General features: G+C 40.2%; 1 protein-coding gene and 1 pseudogene across 3 annotated transcripts in view; one reads left to right on the forward strand and one right to left on the reverse strand.

Annotated features, from left to right (window-relative positions):
• The window catches only part of FAT3 (FAT atypical cadherin 3), a 520,003-nt gene that overhangs the window by 312,435 nt on the left and 185,209 nt on the right, over positions 1-22,359 (reverse strand). The gene's annotated exons all lie outside the window — the stretch shown is intronic.
• LOC144245195 (small ribosomal subunit protein uS8 pseudogene) lies at positions 14,194-14,571 on the forward strand (annotated as a pseudogene).

Genomic DNA, 22,359 nt, shown 5'->3' on the forward strand with positions numbered 1-22,359 from the left:
TGAATATTTATAAATTTACTTGTGATACACTCCACCTGTTTGTACAAATGCCCCCCAAAATTCACCACAAGAGGCTATTTAGGAACACAGGCAAGCTTATGTCAAGGTCGAGACCAACAAGTAATTGAATCCTAGCCAGGTAACTAAATATTCTCTAGGAATTAACTATAGGGAGTCCCCAGTAACAGACAAGTAGCTGTGGCTCTGTGACAAAGCTGCCACCAGGGAAGAGTGTTGGCCTCAGTCACTACTTGAGGACCTCTAGAACTTCCTTCAGAAACTGCTCCTGATAATTTGCACATGCCGTAGGACCTAATGCCAGGTCTAAGCAATTACCTACATTGGCAAAGACGGTACTTAGGAAGAGCGCACATTTTTAAACTCCCAATTAATAATTCATTTTATGACAGCTAATTATTAGACTAAAGTAATTAGTATGTAAACCTCAAACTAAGTATGGTACATTTTAGTACAACCTAAAAGGCAAAGATCTCTGACACTTTCAAGTATCTTTCTTTTAGTATCCTTTCTTCCAAACTTTTAGCTTTTCATTGCTAGTCTCAAAAAACTACTAATTTTCCTGGAGAAAAGCCTTTTTCCTTCTGCTTATTAAAAATTAACTGAATTAAAAAACAATAAACATTTGAATTAAAAAACCATTAACTCTTTTTTAATTGTTTTAATTGCCTTGTTTAATTGTTGAAGAGTAAAAGGAGGAGGAGGAGTGGGGCAGGAGACACTCTCGGGGATGAAGAAGAAAGAGGCAAGTAACGTTTACCCACGTTGTGTATAAAACTGTACTGTTCAGGGGCACCTGGGTGGCTCAGGTGGTTGGGCTCCGACTTCTGCTCAGGTCATGATCTCACGGTTTGTGGGTTCGGGCCCCGTGTCGGGCTCTGGCTGACAGCTCGGAGCTTGGGGCCTGCTTCGGATTCTGTGTCTCCCTCTCTCTGACCCTCCCCTGCTCTCTCTCTCTCTCAGAAATAAATTTTAAAACCAAAACTGTACTGTTCAGAAGGGCCAAGCATGGAATTATTAGCATATGCTCTCATCACTAGATTGTAATGGCAACCCTGTGGCGTAATTATTATCAACCCCATTTTACAGATGGGAAACAGGCCTAACGATGGAAGAGAAACGTTAATACTGTCAAAGAGAAAACCCCTTCACCCACCCTCCAAAAAAATTCTTTGCAAGCTCTTTAGAAGGGACTTCTAGGGGTGCCTGGGTGGCTCAGTCAGTTAAGTGTCCGACTTCAGCTCAAGTCATGATCTCACAGTTTGTGAGTTCAAGCCCCACATCGGGCTCTGTGCTGACAGCTCAGGGCCTGGAGCCTGCTTCAGTTTCTGTGTCTCCTTCTCTCTCTGCCCCTCCCCTGCTCACACTCTCTGTCTCTCAAAAATAAATAAGCATTAAAAAAATTTAAAAAAGAAGGGACTTCTATATATTTTATATTTAGATAATTAAGTTGTATGAGAGACAAAATATAGAAACAGTGTTAAATATAGATTTGATTCACTTCAGAACATTTAATTACAGTCTCACACACAATGTGTCATTATTATTGTTTCTGCCACGTTATTTGCAATCGATTTATGACGTTGCCTGAGACATGAAGAAGAAACTGAACAGGAGTGGCGGGGGGTGGGGGAGGGTTGGCACCAAATGGAAAACCGAAGGGATAGTGTTTATTATGTGCCTTTAACGTGTCTGAAGCTGGGTTAGCCTTTCCCTAGAGGGAAACTCCTCAAGTAACCATTATATCACCTGTGTTAGTCTCACATGCTGTCCCTCAGAATTCATGAAGTAGCTGAAAGATATACACGGAAAACCACAGTAGAAACCTTTAACAGAGGAGAAAAATCAAGGTAAGTGACTAGCAGCAATAGGCCAGTTTTAAAAAGCAAGTCGTAGGGGGTGCTTGGGTGGTTCAGTGGGTGAAGGGTCTGACTCTTGACTTCGGCTCAGGTGATGATATTATATTCATAGTTCGAGCCCCACATTGGACTCTGTGCTGACGGTGCAGAGCCTGCTTGGGATTCTGTCTCCCTCTCTCTCTGTCCCTCCCTTACGTGCTCTTGATCTCCTTCTCAAACAAAATACAAAAATAAAAATAAAAAGCAAGTCATAGGCATTATATTAAACAATAATCTGTTTTCTGTGGCCCAAGCTTGGGCTCTGGAACCACCCATCAGGTCTAAGGTCAAGGGCAGGCCACCAACTACATTCCTTTCATGGGGGGTGAGATCTAGAGTTAATGATGGAAACGCTCAAAGCCTGTTTCCTTTTCTGCCAAGTAGAGAGGACAACGAGTGCATCACTTCCCCCACCTCCCGACAGGGTTGCTATAAGATATAAAATAAAAAATAAATATTAAATACTTAACACAGTGCCTAAAATGAAGCCATGCTCCACAAATGCTGGCCATCAATACTAAAAATAGTACCTAACATACAGGACACACAAAGAGAGGTATGCCAAAGACCCAGTGCATTTGCTATGAGCTCACCACAATTTGGCGCAGTCTCAACCCCATTAAATGTTAAGAGGAAAAAAGATCTGCTTCAGGATTTACAGGTCATATTAGAAAAAAGCAAGTCAACCGTTGAGGAGAAAGAAATACAGCTGCTTTTCCCTCCTGTGAAGTAGGCCAGTGAGCAACATTTCCTGCAGTGGGTATTATTATCCCCATTTTATTGACAAAGCAACAAAGTTCTGCCAAGTTAAACTTCAGGTTCAGAGGCACAAATTAGAGGCTGAGCAGGACACAGGACTCATTCCATTTCCAGCATAAGCCACTTTGGATCCACTGAGAGATTCAGGGGCCTGCCCTCACGGGAGCAGAAACTTCTGTCATCCCCTGCATACACCATGAACACATTTCAAACTCTTTTCCAAGTTTGAGGTGGGAATGGGGAATGTGGAGTACAATTTGTATTTCCTGTTTCTCTCTGAATACGGTGTCATCTCAGATATTTGTGTTTCACTTTGGTCTTGAGAGAGACCACTTCTAAACAGGTGTGTGACACTGCTATGTGATGCCAGCCCCACCCACTGCCACACTATTTTCAACTGCCATGGAGCCACAAATCAAATTTCTCTTTCCTCTGAAGGCCCCTGGGAGAGTTTGAGGCCTGTCAGGCTCGAGAAAACAAATGTTTGCTCTTTTATTAAAATTGCTTTGAGAGGACTGTGCCAGTTCTATGTCGTGGCTGAACGAAGAATTTTCATTGTAGATGATTTCAATTTTCTTTATTAGTTTTTCTAATTGGCCAGTGCAACATATTACCACAAACTTGGAGGCTTAAAACAACAGAAGCCTATTCCCTCCCAGATCCAGATGCTAAATTCCCAAATCAAGATGTTGGCAGGGATGGTTTCCATTGGAGGCTGGGAGGGACATTTTGTTCTGTGCGTCTGTCCTAGCTTCCGGTGGCTGCTGGCAGCCCTTGGCATTCATTGGCTGGCCACTGCATTAACTTCAATCTCGGGCTCTGTCTTCATTTGACCTTCTTCTCTCTGGATGTTTCTATGTTTTCTCCTTTTCTCTCTCTCATAAGAACATTCCACTGGACTTAGAGCCCACCCTAAATGCACAAGGATCTCACCTCAAAGTCCTTAAGTTAATTATATCTGCAAAGACTCTATTTCAAAATAAGGCCACATTCACAGGTAGCAGGGTTAGTACTTGGACATGCAACCAGTAATGACTGTCTGTGGCTGTCTGTGTTCGCTTCCAAAAAAACAGAAAGCAGAGGATGTTTCTTGGAGTCCTACAGAATCTTCCTACTGGCAGACGGTGTAATAATCTCTTTGGGAAACTTCTATTCACTGCTAATATAGTCACTCCTAGCGGGCCAGGGAGGAAAGGCAGAGTTAGCTGCTGCCAGGATGCCCCACAGTGCATGTGTTTAAACATCATTGACCCAAGACAGTAATGGAGCTAGTCTGTTGGCTTATGAGAAACAAGGGCCTTCTCTTCCATCTTTGTAACTTTCCTACCTGCACAGGTCCTAGAACACAACACTTAACACGGTTACTCTACAGGGAAGGTGGGGAAAAACTAAAGGAACTGGAATAGAAGATAGAAGATAAAACCACTTCAATTTTGTATGATTCCTTCCTGGTTGCCAAAACCAAGTTGTGGCGTTTCTCAATTTTGACATGAATCGATTTCCAACAATCTGCCTTTTCTTTTTCACTGTATTCTAGGCACTTTTGCATGGCATCAGTTTCTTAATTGGGCTAGCAAGATACTGCATGCTTATAGGTTAACTCATGAGGAAATCAAATGCTTACATTTTAAGTACTGAGAATTCAATGTATATCACAGAAGATGAAGGGTTCTGTTGTCATGGTAACGGAACTGGATGAACATGGACAACTTACCCAGTCAGCAATTAGCTACTTCAATTACTAGTTAACTAGTTAAAAGCGCCTCAATGTACACAGTCATTTTATTTCTTTTGTTCCTGTGAGATCTTTAATTTTTAGACCTCTCCTGACACGTCAGTGGTTGTACCGATGCACTGCCACATGCTGTCTTTCATTTAACTATATTATTAAGGTTGCGATATTGACAGATTTTTTAAAACCACGGTCATATATTAATACTCTGCTCTAGCAGCACAGAGAGCCGTATTCCTGAAAACATCCCTTGACATTTAGTGCGTGGATAAGAAAACGCTGAACTCTCTGTAGTGCTTATTTCATTTTATTTTCATCGTCAGATGCTCAGGGTTATCATTTCATCCTGACTGGCTTCAGGCTGAATCTCATTTCAGAATCTATCAGCTTTTGGCCCATAAAAATTACCCATGAAACTTGTTGATGGAATGATACAGTAACTTAGGTAAATAATATCCTTAAAACTGTAGACCTTTAGTATGATCATTCCATTTAAATTTTACAGTGAATGATGTCCTTTAGGGGCAAGATCTTTCACCATCAGACACACTGGGTGGTGAGCCCCACAAGGATAGGGGCTGTGTTTCCTTCATGCCCAGATGAATCTCCAGTGCTGGGGACACAGAGACACTCAGCCAACACTGAATGAACAAGGAAATTTATGGTCAGGTACCTATTAGGGCTGTAAGAGCCAAGCAACAATTTAAGGCTGAGACTTTAAGCTCTCCTTCCAACCCAAATAAATATACGATAGGCCATGCTGAAGTTCTCATACATTTTCAGACATGCATAAATGCTCCATCCCTGTATGCTTTCACAGAGTCACCCAAGGAAAAAGCCAGGAGAAAACAGAAAGAGGGATGGGGAGAAAAAAGGACAAAATTCAATGTGGGAACAAGTTACAATGGGGAAAGAACAACAAAAGAAAAGTGAGATTGAGGGAAAGGAAACCAAGAGCCAGAAAAGAAGAGCTAAGTACTGACGGAGAAGAAGGGAGAAATGGAGGTGGGGAGAGTGACAGCCACCTGCTCACCTTACCAGGCTTGTGTGAAACACAGTGAGTTGGCAACAGTATCACATATTCAAATTTCAAGTATGACATTTTACAAAAATTTATCTTAAGTCATGGTGAAAATTCCAAAGAGAAACAAGCTGCTACTGAACTGCAGTAATATTCACTCTGTGAAAGAGTAACCCATGGGGCGCCTGGGTGGCTCAGTAGGTTAAGTAACTGACTCTTGATTTTGGCTCAGGTCATGATCTCACAGTTGTTAAATGGAGCCCCTCGTCAGGCTCTACATACAGCATGGAGCCTCCTTAATATTCTCTTTCATTCTTCCTCTGCCCCTCTACCCTGCTCATACTTGCGCTCTTGCTCTCTTTCTCTTTCTCTGTCAAGAAAAGAAAAGAAAAGAAAAGAAAAGAAAAGAAAAGAAAAGAAAAGAAAAGAAAAGAAAAGAAAAGAAAAGAAAAGAAAAGAAAAAGAAAAGAGAGAGAAAGGAAGGAAGGAAGGAAGGAAGGAAGGAAGGTAGGAAGGATGGACGGACAAGTAACCTTTATGTTCAGGCTCCACAGGCTGAGCTGAGCTTCGCTGTAGTATAAAGTCACCTGCTGTTGGCTAGGTTTTGGGTACCGGTCTTGGGCCATGGCTTCCCTTTGTCATGGACTGTCAGAGCCCCCAAAGCAGCCATTGGCCACCTGTGCTTCTTAGTCCTGACTGCCTATGTCCCAGAGCTGAGAAATACAGGCCTGGAGGAAGATCCTCATCCTTAAGGAACAGCAGAGGGAATCCTTTAGGAGCCTCCCTTCAACTATACCAAGCTCCTTCATTCTGTTCCCTTTTCTATGCTCTAGGTCTTTATCTCTTTCCCCTCTTTCAGTTTTCCCTTCGAGGTTCTCTTGCTAGAATCTAAAAGATCTTAATGTTTCTAGCTACAGAGTTTCAAAAAGGGCTAAGAATTTGCTTTTTACTCTGGGCACCCAATACAGCCCTTGGCATAGAACAATTATAAATCAACAACCTTTATCAAACATTCAATAGATGACAGAGATTTCATGCTCCGAGAATGAAGGAATGAACAACAAGCTTCCAGGCTCTGACACTGAAATTATAGCTTGCTGCTAGTTTAGTTCCGTTAGCTATTCAACAATGAGAATCTTGAGAAACCTTGGAAAAGACTGGTTCTGTGTGGTCAAACAGGGATCAAATAGAAAGGGGCTGTGCCTATTTGAATCAGCGGCGTTAAAATGCCAGCACAGAGCTTTCTCTTAACAAATATCCCTGGAAAGCTGACAGTGCAAAATAAGCTGTGTATTTATTTAATTTACTAAATTATCTACACATAAGTGTTGAAATCTTTCCTGTATGTTTTCTGCAAAGTAGTCTGATGGGAGAAAGGAATGCCAGGGGTATAGATAAAATAAGATTAGCCAAAGGCTGACGGCTGCTGAAGGTGGATGATGGGTTTAGAGGAGTTCATTATCCCATTCTTTTTTCTTTTGTACATGTTTGCCAATTTTCGTAATCAAACTTTATGAAAATTTCCCAAGATAACATCACTAATTACCTTCCAACACCATGCTTAGAGTCTCACTCATGAAGTCCATCATCAGACATTTATGGAGTAATATACACTCAAACTGTTTTGGTTTAAGCACAAGGATGACCAAGGACCAGGCCTGCCTACAGGGAGCTTACAATCTAGAGAAGAGAAACAACAGGTGCATCTATCATTATTATTATTATTATTATTCCATGGCAGAAGCTGAAAAGTGCTGCCAGTGAATGTGGATGAAGTCAATGTAAATCAATTACAGTTTTTAACTCTAGACAACTATTGCAAATTCACTTTGTCCCTTACTCAACGGTCAAAATCCGATTTTACTACATGGTGCCAAAACAACTGTTAAGGACACACTAAGCACAACGCCTGTCACCAACAGAAATGATGGATTTCAGATACCTTGTCGGCGACATGAAAGGACTCAGACGGTCAGACAAAAGAGAGCAGTAACACATCACAGGCTGCCGAAGAGGCCTGTGGTGAGATGAAATGCTCAGTCGTGGCTCCAGAAAGCAGGAGCTGTTGGAAATCACTTTTCCAACCAATTATTGCAATGAGCCACTGAGATGGTAAAGGCTTGCAATTCCCACAGCAAATACCAGGCTCCTAATGAAGCGGCAAACATACTAGCTTTATTAAATATGCAAAATGATCAAATGAAGGGGGGGCTTTAATTGAGCAGGGAGGTGTCTGCTACATTTCTCAGGAAGACAACAGCAAAGTGAACCATTTCTCTAGCGTAAAACAAGAACTATGACCACAAAAGTTACATTAAAAGCGGTGTGTTAGCTAAACTTCCCACCGGTACAAGAGGAAAACGGCAATTGTGTTTTTGGTGTGCGAGCCTCACATTTCTTTACTCTTCTTCCTGTGGCTGACATTTCTCTCCCTCCTTATTCAAAACAAGCAAGAACATTATGACATAAATGCCATATCCCTTATACTGTGAATGAAGGGTAAGTATACTTGGGGACACTTGCATAGACTTTGCATTGTAACAGTATAATAGTAGTTACACTTCTGGAATGTTCTAAGAGCTTTGCCTTTAATATCACATTGCTCCTACCATGTAAAAACACTATATGATCTGTTATCTTCATTGTACAGAAGGGGAAACTGAGGTACGCAGCAATTAAGTAACATAATTAAGGAGTAATATGCAGTAGAGCTAAGACTGTTCCAGGGCTGACTGACACCACCCTGCCTTAGCCCCTAGGCCATACTGCATCCATTAGAAACTCTACCTTATTTGTAAACAGAGGGCTTGGATAGCTGCTCAGGGAACTTCGGCCATGTGACAGCTGTGGGGTAGACACACTAGGGTAAAATGACCTTTTAACTCTTGAAAATCAGGCTTATACCCAGGGGCGCCTGGGTGGCTCAGCCGGTTAAGTATCCACCTCTTGGTTTCAATCTCACAGTTGGTGAATTTGAGCCCCTGCGTTGGGCTCTGTGCTGCCAGGTGAGGGGCCTGCTTGGGATTCTCTCTCTGCCCCTTGCCCACTCTTGCCTGTGTGCTCTCTCTATCACTCAAAATAGATAGATAGATACACTGAAGAAAAAGAAAGAAAGAAAATTAGTCTGTATCCAGAATGCTGTCCAAAGCAAAACTACTTTGATTTTCATGTGAAGAGGGTGGCACCATCAGCTCACAGCTTAACAAGGGGAAGAGAAGAGTAAAGATCATTAAAATACAGTAACCTAAGGGTTGACAGGCATCTAGGTGGAGGTGCCACTGGAGGTCAGAACACAGTGTGAGTGACTGTCTGAAAACGTCCAGGATGACTTCACAGAGGGGATAATCTTTCAGCAGAGCTTTGAAGGACAATTTGGAAACCACAGGTAAACAGGGAGGGTGACATTTAAGCCCTGTACAAGTGTAAAAAGACAGCTAACAAACTAGAAAGCAGGCAAAGGCCCGAGGACAAAGGTTCCTTTATGCCAGGCCAAGGAGTATAGACTTTATCCCATTAGCAGCAGACAGCTATTCATGGTTTTAAGGACCATGTTATAATCGGTCTGGTCACAATGATCTAACTGCTGCCTAGGATTCTGTTACAGTTGTGTGCATGTGGGCCCGATAGGGTCACACTTCCTGTTCTTTGCATTACTGACATTAATCACAACTGAGCATCGCCACATACATTTTTGGCTCACTCTGAAGCATATGCACAATATAAAAACTGCTCAATAGTCCACTTCCTCAGTATCTGATGATTCCTTCAGGATACTGGGAATACCACTCCTGGTGGGTCACCACCTAACTCAGGGATTGGGGCTGGTGTCCATGTTAATCTGCATATTAAATTTAAATTCTTCTGATCTTGGAGGGTGTTAAAATTAACATATTTGGAAATTACAAAATGCATTTTGCTTGTCCCCCTCTGCTGCTCCCGTAACTAACTGGATGATTGGTCTAAGGACAGATACTGTGTTTATTTGTTCCTTACTGTATTCTCAGTGCCAAGAATAGTGACAAAGGGCCAAAAAGGCATTCAATAATATTTTGTATCGACTGAATGGGCTTAATTTTAAGTTGTGCTTCAAAGTAGGTTAGGTTGAGGGTAAGTCAATCTTAATAATTTCATCAATTTCTCGGTTAAAATGAGTAATTTATCATGATTCCTATCCCTATCCCTATCTCTTGGCTGAAACTTAAAGAACACTGAATCTTCTATTACTGTTAATAATAATAAACAATATATTCGGTTAACCCTTTAGTTTTTGAAGCTGGTTGACATATATTTTCAACCAGTCACAAAATACTGGGGTGCCTGCTCAAAAATATTTCATTGAGAGGAGTACATGATCAAAAATGAGGAGACCATCATGTTTGTAAATCACAATGATTACATCCAGTTCCTCCATCTCAGGTTTTGTGTTGTGTTTCTATAGCCAGTACTTTGTATGGAGGATTATTTTTATATTCAGAGAATAAAGTAAACTCCCAGAAACCCATTAGAAAATATTTCTTGAGCAATCACTCTGCAGATGGCATTGGTCATGGGGAAGAAGGATCTATGGGTGGAAGACAGCAGAGGGAGAACCTACAATAAAAAAAGAGGCAGGGAGCTCCTGGGTGGCTCAATTGGTTAAGCATCTGACTTCAGCTCAGGTAGTGATCTCACAGTTCGTGAGTTCAAGCTCTGCCTCAGGGTCTGTGCAGACAGCTCAGAACCTGGAGCCTGCTTTGGATTCTTTGTCTCCCTCTCTCTCTGCCCCTCCCCTGCTCGTATTCTCTCTGTCTCTCAGAAATAAATAAACATTAAAAATTAAAAAAAAAAAGAAAAGAGGCAGAAGCCCTATTGTCCAGCTCTTTCCAAATATAGTTCAGGCATCAAATCTGTTCATAGAAATTCTCTCAATTTGTACTCAGTATAGCACTGGAGTAATTGGGAGAACATGAATTAAAATAAGAAGTAAATCGTGTATAGGATGCAGCCACACACACATATTAAAGAAGAATATAAATATTCAAGTACTAATATTTGTAAAAACTTAATGTTAGCTGGCAAAAAGCTGAAACGTGGTGATCAGAGTTAAATAGAGCCAGGTAGGGATGGGTTGATACCACTGGGGTGGAGGAGAAAGCCTGCAGAGGGGCAGAAGGTGATGAGTGCCCTTGACAGGCAATTTAATTACCCAACTTAGTGAATGAATATAGACACAATTAAATCAACATCCCCAAACACTCTTTCTTCATGGACAAGAGACATTTAAAATTATCCAATGGCTACTGCCAAATGGAAACAAATTTACTACTCTCTCTGAGAAAACAAAAGAACAAATTTGCAGGAACTCTGAAAGGCGAACATTTATGAGGTTGGATAAAGTCCTACATGTGAAGTTATATTCCAACATTCTAAGATACTTTTAACTGCATGGAGTTTGGGGGAAATTTTATGACTATTAAATAAATAAATAATAGACTCCAGTAATTGACATACTTTCCTTCAAAGAGCTCTCAGAACATTATGAACACATAAGGCAAATAAAACAGATACAAGTGTCATGATGGAAACATACATGCACACACACACTAAGTAGAAGAATTAGGAAAAGTGCCAATACAGAAGGAGTATAGCTACAAAAGTGTCAGCCACATTGTATTCACTAGGGTACTGGAGAGGCAAAAACATCTGTGAACCTAGGAGACTTTTCCTTACAGATGCCTCAAAATGGCTATTGAGTAACTGAAAGAGAAATTTTGTTTCCTACTGATAAATGCATTCTAACCAGTCTGAAATCATCTTTTAAATATTGTCAAAAAAGTTGATATTATGAGAAGGTAATACATTGATAGGTATTCTTCCTTTTCTAAAAGTCTCTTTCAGAGCCTAAGTGTCCATCAACAGATGAATGGATCAAGAAGATGTGGTTTATCTATACCATGGAATACTACATGGCAATGAGAAACAATGAAATCTGGCCATGTGTAGCAACATGGATGGACCTTGAGGGTGTTATGCTGAGCGAAATAAGTCAGGCAGAGAAGGACAAATATCATATGTTTGCACGTATAGGAGGATTAGGAGGAACTTGACGGAGGAACAAGGGGGAGAAGAAGGGCGGAAATGGTGGGGGAAAGGGAGAGAGGCAAACCATGAGAGACTCTTGAATGCTGACAAAAACTGAGGACTGATGGATGTGGGGGGGAGGGGGGATGGGCATGGAGGAGGGCACTTTGGGGATGAGCACTGAGTGTTATGTGGAAACTAATTTGACAATAAACTATTTGTAAAAAAAATAAATAAATAAAAAAATAAAAGTCTCTTTCAGAACTTTTAAAGCATGAAAAATTTTGTAGTAAATACTTCCTTATTTCTGCAAAAATTTTTATATGGCCACTCTGTGAGAGCAGTAGAATAACAGCAAACACAGAAACAAACAAAAAACCCCATAAACATTACATAAAACACAGAAGGTAAAATGTGGAACTCACTGACAAGTTGCCCAATGAACAACAAATAGCAAAGTCCCAAGCAGAGATACCCAGCACACTAATGAACAAAAGTGATGTTTGACAGGGAGTAAAGACCCCTTTACAAACCCCAATGCTAAAATTGGATGGCAGAGTTTCTGTACATATGCATAACAACAGCACTTTAAAACAAATTCCAATATTCTAGAACCACAGACTATACCCATCAAAATATATGTTTTAGAGCAAGTAGGTAAAAAAAAAACCCATAGGAGTACATTCTTGTGACTCTGGATTTGGCAATGGGTTCTTACATATGATACCAATACAGTGAGCAAAGGACTTAAGTAAACATTTCTCTAAAGAAGATATGCAAATAGGCAAGAAGTACATGAGAAAATACTCAACACCATTAGCCATTAAGCAAATTTAAGTCAAAACCACAATGCAACACCACTTAATACCCACCTGGACAGTTAAAAACAAAAAGTCAGATAATAGTAAGTGTTGACAAGAACGTGGAGAAATTGGAACTTCTATAATAAACTGCTGGTGGGAATGTGAAATGGTCATTTTGGAAAAGAATAGGGCATTTTCCATTTTGGAAAGAAGAGGGCATTCTTCAAAGAGTTAAATATAGAGTACCCATACAATCTAGCAATTCCACTCTTAGGGTATATTCATAAGAGAGTGAAAATATATATTCATACAAAACCTTGACATCGATTGTAGCATTGTTCATAATGACCAAATCAACAGAAATATTCATCAACTGATGGATATGCAAAATGTGGTACATGTATATACAGCCAAAAAAGAAAGTGCTGGTACATGTGATGATATTAATGAACCTTGAAAACATTATGCTCAGGAAGAAGTCCATTACAAAAGGCCATATATTGTATGATTTAACTTCTATGAAATGTCCCAAATACACAAATATATAGAGACAGAAAGTAGGTTAGTTGTTTCATAGAGCTGGGGGCACAAAGGACAGCAGAGTGACAGCCGTAAGTTTCTTCTTGAGGTGATGTAAATGTTCTAACATTGACTGTGGTGACAGTTGTGTGATTGTGAATACAAAAACACAGACTATACAACTTTAAATGGTGAATTAAAAGGTTTGTGAATCTTCATAAAGTTTTTATCCAAAAAAAGTAAGCTAGAGGTTGCCAGTGGGTGAGAGTGAAAATATACATGACATCACAGAGATGGATACAATAAAGTACATACTAGGGTTCTGAAGTTGACAAGCAAAGGTTTGAATTCCAATTCTTATACTTATTTTTAAATTTTATTTGACAGAGAGAGAAAGTGGGGAGAGGGGCAGAGGGAGACAGAATTTTAAGCAGGTTCTATGCTCAGCATGGAGCCCAACGTGGAGCTTGATCCCATAGCCTGGGATGACCTGAGCCAAAATCAAGAGTCAAACACTCAACCAATTGAGCCACCCAGGCACCCCCAATTATAATACTTAATAATTGAATATTTGAGAAAGTTATTTTTCCTTCTAAGCTCCAGTTTATCTCTTCTAGAAAAAAGGGAGTAACAATGATACCAAACTTACAGAATTACAATGAAGAGCACCTGACTTCCAGCTTATATTGAAAATCAGAATTATCTCGTTTCAGTGGTCCACACTGTTCCCTTGCAACTACCAGCAAGTACAGAATACTGACAGCTTTTTAAAAAGTTTTATTTTATTTATTTGAGAGAGACAGAGACAGTGCGAGTGGGGAAGAGGCAGAGAGAAAATCCCAAGCAGGCTCCACACTGTCAACACAGAGCCCAACGCAGGGCTCGAACTCATGAAACAGCGAGATCGTGACCTGAAATGAAGCCAAGAGTCGGACACTTAACCAACTGAGCCACCCAGGTACCCCCTAACAGCTTTATTAAGAGAAGCAGATGCTCTCCAATCAGTAACCCCAACCTATAGGTCCCATAGACCATGAGTCTGCCACTCCTGGAATGGTAATTAAGATGTTATGATTGGGTGAAAAGACTCTTAAAGTGCAAAAGCAGGTTTTATTTATTTATTTTGAGAGAGAGAAGGCACAAGTGAGTGAAGAGCAGAGGGAGAGAGAGGAAGATAAGTGGGGCTCACCTGAGGCAGGGCTCGTGTTTTCTTTTACCTGAAGTGGGGCTCAAGCTCACATGATGTGGAACTTGAACTCATGAACTGTGAGATCATGATCTGAGCCAAAGTCAGATGCTTAACAACTGAGCCACCCAGGTGCTCCCGAAGCAGTTTTAAATCCTATGTTACAAACTCCGTGCGCTCGCCCCTCTGTCCTCTTTCCGCCATCTTTCCATGCCACCACAATAGTGTACATGAATGTCCTGGCAGACGCACTCAAGAGTATTAACGATGCCAAAAAGAGAGGCAAATGCCAGGTTCTTACCAGGCCATGCTCCAAAGTCATCACCCGATTTCTGACTGTGATGATGAAACATGGTTACATTAGCGAATTTGAAATCATCGATGATCACAGAACTGGGAAAATTGTTGCGAACCTCACACACAGGTTAAACAAATGCGGAGTGATCAGCCCCAGGTTTGATGTACAACTCAAAGATCTAGAAACATGGCAGAATAATCTGCTCCCGTCCCACCAGTTTGGTTTTGCTGTACTGACAACCTCAGGTGGCATCATGAACCATAAAGAAGCAAGATGAAAACACACAGGAGGGAAAATCCTGGGATTCTTTTTCTAGGGATGTAATACGTTCATACAAATAAAACGCCTCACTGGAAAAATAAATAAATAAATACTATGTTACAAAGTCTAGATTTCCCCACCTCTGGAATGGAGAATAACAGTAGTAACTTCCCTGGTTTTGTTAGGAAGATTAAATCAGATGCATGGAAACAATAGAGCACAACACCTAGTTGGTAATAGCTTTCTGAAGGGTTTCTTCAAGTCACTGGCGGAAGCCAGAAAATTACGCAGGAAAATGAAGACTCTGGTTCAGTGTTACTATGCACCAAAGACTACTATGTGTTTTAATACTCTCTGAAATCCTCCTTGACCCACATTAAATGGGGCTTGGAGGTGTGTGAAGGTGAAGGAATAGACCCTGGAAGGTTTCCAAAAGTTAGCTTTTTGTCACTGAGGAGAGTAGTTTTCCAGTCAGGTGCAAAGCAGCTATTTGGAAAGCTTCCTAAAAAATTCTTCTTTGGGTAATCAAAAATATAAAAACACCACACAAACAATTTTGTCCCTGTATTATTAATTACCTTTTGGGACAGAAATAAAACAAAACAAATTACCCCTGCTGAGTAGCGTGATAACCAGAGATGGCACCAGATGAGCTAAGCCTGTTTCATGCCAGAGACAAATAGGGCTTGCTCAGTGCCAGAGATAAATTGGACAGGCTTGTCTCCTACTAGAAATAACCCTCAAAATACAAAAGCAGGTTTAAACACTCAGCAGCTTAGACACACAAACACACACACACACTTGCACATATGAACACATCACACTGCATTCACAATCTGGCTTCAGAGACCATCTGAAATGTAATTTAATGCTGGTTAGTTAAGAGCTTATCTCCAGGAAAAGAAAATTCCCTCTTACCTAAACAAACATTTTTTGGAGTTATTAAAATCAATTCCTTTCAGTGGTTAGGAATTCTGATTCCTGGAATAAGCACACTGATCATTAAGTACCTTTAAGAGGACAGAAAATACCCTGCTCCCTTCCAGAGATCTGAGTCTTCTGTACACCCAACAAGCCTAGGCCTGTATTAGAGAATGATAGCACTTTATGGAATACTTCATATCTTGAACAATTTCTCACAAGTCAGAGGCCGGCAGCAAGTGCTTGATATGATAGCATGAGACATCTACTCTGGTCAAAAAAAAGAAGCTGTTCCAAAATAAGGCCCATAAAATATGTGGTAAGAGCCTTCAGGCCCATGAAACTTTCACATTTTGTCAAAGGCAATCCTGGTGAATCTTCACCCCAAAATAAGTCACCCCTCAGGAATAGAGGATAAGCATTTTTTAATTTTATTTTCTGCATTAAATTCAGGTTCTTAGCACATCAGAAGCCAAGATTTCAAGACCTCTTACGATATCATATAATTCTATTTTCTTCCCTTCCAAAACAGGACAGCCTTACTAAAGCACAAGTTTTATCACCCCCTCTGCTTCTCCAGAATTTATAAAGGCTTCCTGCAGCCTGGCTGGGGCAGAGAGCTACAGACTGCCAGCGCACCACAGCTGAATTCAGGGTAGGCCCAACATCAACACTAGAGTTGATCAAGAATGAAACAATCCCATCTTGGTAAGTGTAGGGTTGTGGAAATGAGGGGGGTTGGGTTAAACAGGAAAAAAAAAATGAGGATTGGCTTCTGGCTTGAGGGTGGGTCGCAGTCCAAAAGGCCCAAACCATGCAGTGAAGATGCAGAGATTCAACATGCACTTTAGTTGCTTTGAAGTTCAGTACTCAGGACAGCAACTAGGGGAGGAAATTAAACAGTTAAATGCAACAAATTTCTTTGAACCTGTGCTATTTGGCAGGTCTTTGATCTAGGTACAGCAGGAAACATCAGGGAGGAGGGCAGTACTGGGAAGAAGAGGGATCCCATGATCCCTACCATTACCTCTTATTATGGGTGATAGTGGGATGAGGTAAAGGTAGAAGCAACTTAAAGGGAAGGCAAGGGAACTCACATAAGTGATTTAAACACCCTCGATAAATATGAGCCAAATTCTTCTGCAAAAATTGAGGTGGAGAAGTGAAGAGTGCAGGGCAGTGGAAAAATTTGAAAGTAAAACTAGAAGAAATATGATAGAGAGTAAAAAATTTTTTTAAATATAAAAAATGGATCTACTAAGCAGCAGCTAGAAACCAGTTACAAAGTTGAAAGTGGAAAATGCATTAATTGGCATGAATTCAACAAATATTAATTGAATCCCCACTTTAAGCCAAATTTGGCTCAGGGGCACAGAAACATATGAAACAGTATATGGAGCTCTGCATTTAGTTGGCAGATAAATAAATAGAAAGTTACAGTTTAGTGCAAGGTGAGTGCTCTGATGGTGTCAAACATTGGACATTTGTGAATAATGATATGTAATAGAGCTCATTAGGAACTCTGTGGTCTTTTCCTTTCCCTAATGGGGCTAAAAGTAGCAGACAAAGCTTATGACTTCAATCAATCAGAGTTATGGATTGATACATTGCATGTGGAAACAGTATGTTCATAAAAAGTATTGTTCTTTGTCGTGTTTCAGCACCTTGGAGAGCATCAGGCTCAGGGTAAGATCTCCATAGTTTGGGGGCTTGGGGGGGGCTGGGGGCTGGGAGGCATGTGAACAGAGAAAGCAGACCAAAGGATTGTGAGAATTCAGTTTCAGGTAGGACTTGATGAAAACTCACTAGCTTTGCCATGTAAATGAACTAAAAGAATGGAGAAACGGTTTCATTTGAAATGATGAACTTTTGATAATCATCAATGAAAATATTGTAGACCCCGAGAGTAATGATGAGGGCAAGGATAAAGAAGACGATGGTACACTAGGTACAGCAAGCACAATTTGGGAGAAGACATCTGAGAGGCTGATAGATAAGAGCTAAAAAAAGGAGGTAACTTAGGTCAAAAGACTGGGTACAAGTTAACCTTGAATCCTCTTCCTCCATGTTATGCAGAATAGAATAACCTTTATTTGAGACGATTTCCAGAAAAGTGAAGTTCTTTACAATGAGCTGAGCTGACTATGGCTAAACTCAGAAAGACAACAATAATCACAGCTAATATCTGTTGAGTCTTTACCACATCCTGAATTTATCACTATGATGGATTGCCCCCTTTTCTCCCCACCATAACCCAGCATGGACAATACTATTTTTAGTCTCAGTTTTGAACAAGCAGACTGAGGCTTTCACGGTTTATGTTTAACTTGCCTGGTCCAAAGCCACAGTAGCAGAACCAGGTTGTTAACACAAAGTGCAAATTCTTAACCAACAGGCTACAGAAAAGGATAATAAAATGTAGGGTTTGGGGTGAGTGAGGTAATTTATGTGTATTTGTAAGCTTTTGATTAGAGACATAAAATGACATAAACTTCTCGAATGAATCTGTGAATACTGCTGACTCTGCCAATGACTGAGCCGAGTCTCGCTCTGGACTAGCCTTGAGGACGACGAGAGGCTGCCAGGATTAGTCAACACAGGCCACAGCTCTCTTTTTCTGCTCAGAACACAAGGCACAAAGGGGCAGTGATAAGGGAGCAGCTTCCTGCTCCACTGGTCTCTGGGTGTTAGCTGAGAGTGAACTGACCAGCAGGTTGCCGGGACACGCCTGAATGAACAAAGCAATACAAGCCTTAAAGGAAAAATACATTTGTCCCAGGAGTTAAAGGTACACAAACTGTTATCCCAGGCGGCACTTGGCTTAATAAAAAAGGAAAACATCTTCAAACAACCACAGCTTCCCATTTCCATTTAAAACTAATTTTATCGCATGCAGCTCAAGTTATTTCCAATGTAAAGTTGCACAAGAATATTACTCCTAACCATAACCAAAGGAAACTTACTTTTTTTTTTTTTCATTTCACACTCAGCTACTTAAATCTTTAATGATGCAGTACCGTTCCTATTTCATCAAGGTAGAGACAATCACAGAATCTCAAAATCATCTCATCAAACTATCGTCTTTTCCAGGTAGAGAAAACGTATCTGGATTGGTGGTATCTGAAAATTTTCAGTCTAAAGAAACAAGGTATCATAGGAAAAATTTTAAATGATAATCTTTTTTTAGTTTCACAGCTTTCTTTATGACCATAGGATTGAAAACATGTCTCTGTAATTTTAGATATTCTCTTTCTAAGATACTGGTGAATTAGCACAGACAGATGAATGAATAAAAGGTGTTCCCAGGCCTATAATCCCCAGTGGTAACACTCTCCCAAATTATGAGCCTCTGTGCAAGAGTCACACCAGATCAGAAGGCACAGAGAAGATGTAGAGAAACAATGTCGCTCTTTCTCCAGTGACAGCCATGGAAGTGTACAAAGTCATTCAAGAGACTAGCATCAGCACACCATGACACATGGCAGCACAATGTTCCTCTAAAGAAAAGGTGACTTCTCTGCCTTGTAGCCAGCACACGAGGGCCACAGGAAATACAAGGTCTGGCACAAAACAAAGGCCTAGCAGGACATACTTCTGGACTTACAAATTACATTTAGTGGAAGTAGGATTAGAGTTAGGTTGTAGATGTTACAAGCATTGATATCATCCACTAAGCCACTGGTGGCTTCCTTCTACTTGCACTGTACTGCCTGCTCTAGTTAAGGGTTTGAAACAGCCAATGCTGTGAAGTCCTCCATTTTCTTTCTTTCCTGAAACAACTCATACCCTGTCTTGCACAATGATAAAATAAATAGTGGATTCTAGAATTTATGTCCTCAGTGTCTCCATCAGTGTCCCCTAGGGCTTAGATCTGTTCCTAAGGTGGCAAAAAGCCCAGCTTCATTCATTATATTATACATAAACCTCTGATTTTCCCACATTCTCAAGTTGAACAGAGGCCTGGTCACTCCAACGTCAGAGTATTCCTGCTGTGAATTTCTTTCTGAAAGAATCAACCTCTTCAAATTCTAAGTTCTTTGAAGTCAGTACTTATGTCTCATTCATCTTTATAATTCACAAAGCTCTTGGCACAAAGTAGGAAGTCCACAAACATTATTATTTCAAGAAGAGAAAGTGGGAAACATCTGGTAAATGAGCAAGATCTAGCCTTTGACAGAAGTATAAAGGGGTGATGCTTATAGTTGCAAAAATACAACTGTAATGTTAATTTGTAGCCACAATATTATACAAAGCCATAAAGTGATAGTATTAATTCCTTGAAGACTGGGGTAGTTTTTTTCTGTTTTCTTTTTTCTTTTTTTTTTCTTTTTTTTTTTAAATATTTTTATTTATTTCTAGGATAGAGAGAGACAGCGTGAACAGGGTAGGGTCAGAGAGAGGGAGATACAGACTCTGAAACAGGCTCCAGGCTCTGAGCTGGCTGTCAGCACAGAGCCCGACGCGGGGCTCGAACCCACAAACCGCGAGATCATGACCTAAGCGAAAGTCGGACGCTTAACCGACTAAGCCACCCAGGCGCCCCTCTGTTTTATTTTTTCTATTTCTCTTTTTGTCTCTTTTTTTCATGCCCCTCCATGTTTCCAGTTCCTCTTTCCTTTATTCAGTAAATTCTTACTAATATATTATGAGGGTGTTAGGTACCATGTTAGCTATCATTAAAAGAAAATGATAGCCAGTATAGCAAAAAATACCAACAAACCCTGAGACTTTAAGATGAAGGGATTTGCTTTAAGTTATTCATCAAAAACAGAAGACCATGGACTTGAATCCAGAACCCATTAATCTAAAACCAGAACTTATTTCACCATATGATTCTGTCACTCCCTCTCTTTCAACAAGAAATCGAATATACTCCTTATAAATAAATCAGAGCACTATTCTTCATTTTAAAAACAGAAAAGAGAATATTTTGTTTTTCTCCCTGTAACAATCTTCAAGTAAGCTGGTATTTACTAATATGATTCTTAAATTTGACTTCTTTTATTTGAGTGTGGGACTTGTTATAAAAAGAGACATTCAAATCTAAAGTATTTTAAATTACTTGTTTTAATTAGTTACAAACACATCACATTTTTATGTTAAGGGAAGAATGTCCCTTTAAGTGGCTTTGCCATGATTTTCCACTGTAATTCAATAACTGTTTAGTGCTGAGAAGGCTGAAATTTTCATTTAAATTTTTATATTTAAATTTTTACATCACTAGCTGCAACCCCAGGGTATGGGCGATTTGTAATGTTAGCAATTCTTTAGATGCTGAATATTAAAATCTACTTTTGTATTTCAAGGGTTATTTCTAATTACATGCACAATTGCTGATCCATCTGCCTACTACATAGATGTCTGTAGTTATATATGCTTGAATAATTATTGAAAATTAAATAACATCGTAAACAGTCAAATTAATTTCTTTGAGCATACCAAAGGCAAGAAGGCTACACTTAGACAAAATATGATTTTCCCTGAGAAACAAAAACAGGCTTGTCTTATACCTACCTCACTAAATTCGTCAGATTTTACTCTTACTTGATAAGAGTTTAGGAAAAAATCCTAAAACTTGAAACAATATCTGAGAACTATTATTGAACAGCCATAAACCTTACCTGCATGGGCAATTTAAAATTTTAGTCTGAAGATGCTTCACTGTCAAGACAATAAGCCCATAATGTGCTTCCTGTAATAACATGACCAAGTGTAGCAGTTTCACTAAGAAATGGTTTCCTTGAGTGTTCTAACTTAATACAAAATTGTAAAAGAAAAATGCCTCGCCTGCCTCTGTTTCTGCAATATCAGGCAGTCACTGTAAAATATGGAAAAATATGGGAGGCTAGACTGCAGTGGCTTTGAAAATTATGTTTATCCAAATTATAGCAGAGAGGTTAAAGAACAGTTTGCTGCTGAGAACACACACACACATACCCCCCACAATGGAAGGGAATCAAGATCACCTAGACAAGTTGCATTAAACATGTCAGGGTGGAGGAAACCAAAGGAACAGGTCTCCCTGTTTTAAATATGGATGGCAGAGGAGATTAGATCCCATGTTTCAAAGGGTTGGCATTGACCGAACAGTTTTCTTACAGTAGAGAGATTTGGAAAGTCTCAAACACAAGTTTAAACCTTGTATTTCAACTACAGGTTCTTTCAGAGGGTGACACCCAGACCGAACCCAGACATCTGCTGAAGCTGCAGGTATTTGGTGGCCTTCAATTGGTCTGTAGAAACCACTGGGGCTGACTCTTGCCCCCAACAAATCAGACTGAGACACACATAGAGGATAATGAGTGGACAGGTAAACACTCTTTGTCTGAGGTTCAACCCCATCTGGGCCACAGAATTTAAGAATACGGAGTCCAGGCCATGTTCAGAGATTGAAGCTGGTGAACTTCCAGAGGGAGAAGGGGCAGAGGTGAGATGAAAGTGGTAGTTCAGTTAGGAGGAAAAGAGCAGAAAGCAAGTGCTGGTTCATGGAGCAGGTGACAAGCAATAAATGAGGCTGGGTAGGGATGTTAGCACTACAGAAGCAGCTTAGTTGGAATGCCCCTGAAAGAGGTCAGAGGGGCAAGCAAGATGCTACCAGCACTCAAGGGTCCTCTCTAGATGAAGACAAAAAGACAGTCTCCTGGATCATCTAGGGTCCTGGATACCCCAATGGTCCATTGTCTTAGACACATATCATATCAAAGCATGCTTAAAACTTCATTTCATATGTTCACTAAAATCCTTTTCCATAAATGGTTTCTTTTTTTTTTTTAGTTTATTTACTGAGAGAGAGAGAGAGAGAGAGGAGAGAGGAGAGAGGAGAGAGAGGAGAGAGAGAGAGAGAGAGAGAGAGAGAGAGAGAGAGAAAGTATGCTCAAGGGCA

The sequence above is a fragment of the Crocuta crocuta genome, unplaced genomic scaffold (genome assembly GCF_008692635.1).
Source record: "Crocuta crocuta isolate KB4526 unplaced genomic scaffold, BGI_CrCroc_1.0 scaffold78, whole genome shotgun sequence".
Classification (NCBI taxonomy): Eukaryota; Metazoa; Chordata; class Mammalia; order Carnivora; family Hyaenidae; genus Crocuta; species Crocuta crocuta.